The following is a 3188-nucleotide window of genomic DNA, read 5'->3' as shown; positions in this document are numbered from 1 at the left end:
ACTTGGGGAAATTCAAAGCGTCCCCTCTATGGCGATCTAGTCTACTCTGATCTAGATCTAAACCAACCATTGATCGATGAAAGAGCAGCAAATAATTCCTTTTCTTTTGTTCTTTTTAAGTCAGATGCGTCGATGTAGAGGCAAATGTGCGTGAAGGAAGTGGTTTTGTCGGCGAGGCACAAATGTGAGTGTAACTTGCACCAAAAGCGTGTGATGTAACGAGCGCGTAGAGCACAAAAAAACGAGCGACTTTTCTTTTTGGAGCGCCCTCAAATTCTTCCTGGATCAAGAGATATGACTTGATCTAGGTGGAGGGGCAAAAGGAGTGCAAATGGTGCTCAATGATGATGTGTCACTGTGAGTCATATGCAGTGATGATGTGGCACTGTGCTTAGCAAGAGGTGTGCCAGTGAAGCTCTGTGCTAAGGTGGCAGGAGTGTGCACATGCAGTGTGTGCACAGTGTGCCTGGCAAGGGACTGTGCCTATAGAGGGTCAATGCTGACTGGACTGCTGAGGTGGCAATGCTGAGGTGGCATAGATGATGTCAACAAGGTGATGTGGCTGATGACGTGTCAATTGGTGATGACGTGGCACATAGGTTGCTAGGTGCTAATGTGGCATGATAAGATACCACGTAGTTAGTGATGTGGCACTAGGGCCAATGTGGTGATGTGGCCTTCAAGATAAGGTGATGTGGCAGCATGCCACGTGTCATTTGGCTAACCACACCTCAGTGTGTGATGAGGTTGAGGATAAGGGATATCCTCCCTCTCTGCCACGTGGTGCTAGGAGGTGACCAGAAAATTGAAACAAGTCCGTCGATGGAATCACTAGAATCCGTCGGGATCTCCGTCAACTTCGAAGCTCTGTGAGCCTTGGAGATGGCGCCATTGATGGAGGCAGCCTGTTGGCTAAGCCTTAGTCATTGCGAGAGCTTGGAGCCTATTGCAGGTGAGGCTTGCATGCAGGTTATCGTTGGCACGGTAATATTCAGCACCACCAATAAGGATGACCTTCGCAATCACTACGACGATGAGGTTTACAGGCACTTTAGCTCCGAAGCATTCGATCGCTCCACCTTTGAGGAGCAGGGCATCGGCTCGGCATCGGTTTTGAACCAGACTGCCTCAGGTCCGCAAGAAGTACCAAATTTGTTAAACGCTTCGAGAAGGATAAAGCCAGCAGCTCCTAACATCACCCATCTAGCGTGGATAAGCTCGTATGCTTGGTATTTGTCGAAGTCGGTGGGCTTCTTGCTCAAACTGAAGGGATCGAAGCCATAGTCGCCAGGAACCTCGCCAGTGAGGTAGGCAGGGACTTCAGATCTGTCAAGAAGACCCTCGAGAAGATAGATTCTTCGGTCAGGGCCATACCACTTGGCGAGCTCGGGGTTGGAAGGGGCTTTGTTGGCCTTGGCAGTAGGTTTGGTTGCTGAAAGTGGCATTCGTTAAGCTAGGAGCCTGGCGCTGAAGGTGCGCCGTCCGTTGGAGGAGCCTCTTGTGAGCTTGTTGGAGGGTCTCTTGATTGCAACGAGGAGCCCGTTGGAGCTGTGTCGAGCTCGTTGGAGTTGTAGAGAATTGGCTGCTTAGGAGCTTCACTACGTGCAAGCTCATTGGAGCCCGTTTGGAGAAGGTTGCCCAGGTGCTTGGCGCTGTGCAGAATATCAAGGTCGTTTGCCTTATAGAAGGTGTGCCGAGTCATAGTTGGAGAGTTGTCTCAGCCTACCCATAGTTGACGATTGGAGCTTTAGAGGCTTGTGGAGGAGAGGCGCGCTGTCGGAGTGCTTAGGAGCCTTGTAGCTAGAGTAATAGAAGGTGCAGGAACCTCTCTCACACAGGAGATTGAATCACAAAGAACCTTACAAACTCAGAAAACACTCAAGGTCTCTCTCTCTCTCAACAGAAACTTCTCAAGGCATGAACTCTCGTAACAGAATGGAATATGAGTAGAATTCAACGGAAACTCTCTCAAAGAACTCTCAAGCCCTCACAAAGAAATCACTCATGAGTCTCTCATGAAATGTATGGACGGAAACAAATGACGGAAATTTTCTATCACATGAATGAAAGTCTCTCACGGAAGAGAACACTCAATCCCTCTCAATCTCTCTCACAATAAGGATGGCACTTCAGCGGAAGGCAGAACCATGCTCTGATACCATGACAAAATATGAAGAGGGGAGAGAAGAAGAGTGGAGATGAGGAGAGAGGGCACAGCTAGAGAGCACACTACAAATGACTAACTGTACACTAGAATTAGTTGAAAAAATAGAATATATACAAACCCTTTTAGGGTTAGGGTTAGGGGATCTAACCCTTTCCTTTATAGCACTCTATAAGGTTAGTGCTATGCACATATGATCACGTGATGGTGCTATGCACACATAATCACATGATGTTGAGCGTGAACTCTCAACATCTAACCCTTTCCTTTATAGCACTCTATATTTGATAGTGCTATGCACATGTAATCACATGATGTTGAGCATGGTCTCTTAACACCTTTCCTCAAGATCAACATCATGAAGTAGTCCTTCCCTCAAGATGATGTTTCTTGGGAATCAAAGAAGGACTGAGCATTACATTCCATCACACCCCTTTAATGGGAATGTCCTTCCTCTGTGTCAAACCAAGAGCTTGTTGGCATTTCTCAAAAAGCTCTTTACCGAGTGGTTTGGTAAAGGTGTCTGCAACATTCTCTTTGCTATCACAATGCTACAACGTGATGTCACCAAGTAACACTCTTTCTCTGATGAAGTGCTCTCTAACATCAATGTGCTTTGTCTTGGAGTGATATACTAGATTCTTGGCCAATGCTTGATCCGATTGATTATCACAGTATATTGTTATTGGTTTTGATTCATCAAAGTAATCTATTTCTGACAATAGTTTTCTAATCCATATAGCCTCACATGCACCTGTGGTGATTGATCTATATTCTGCTTCAGTCGAAGACAAAGAAACAATTGGATATTTATTTGACAACCATGATATAGCACCTTAACCAAGGAAAATTGCATATCCCTGTGTGGATCTCCTGGTCTCATGATATCCAACATAGTCATTGTCATAGTATCCATGCAACCATGGATGACTTCCTCTATATTCTATCCCAAACTATCTTGTACCTCTGATGTATCTCAAGACTCTTTTGGCTGCATTCCAGTGAGACTATTTTGGATTTGCCA

General features: G+C 45.9%; 1 pseudogene; it reads right to left on the bottom strand.

Moving 5' to 3' along the window:
- Positions 1 to 912: 912 nt before the first annotated feature.
- Positions 913 to 1445, bottom strand: LOC147881670 (chlorophyll a-b binding protein CP26, chloroplastic pseudogene; annotated as a pseudogene).
- Between the last annotated feature and the right edge of the window lie 1743 nt (positions 1446 to 3188).

The sequence above is a fragment of the Dipteris shenzhenensis genome, chromosome 30, assembly GCF_047967505.1.
Source record: "Dipteris shenzhenensis isolate YYH24624 ecotype China chromosome 30, Dip_SZ_1.0, whole genome shotgun sequence".
Lineage (NCBI taxonomy): Eukaryota > Viridiplantae > Streptophyta > Polypodiopsida > Gleicheniales > Dipteridaceae > Dipteris > Dipteris shenzhenensis.
Note: the sequence above shows the minus strand (reverse complement) of the source record. Positions and strands in the feature narration are given on the sequence as shown.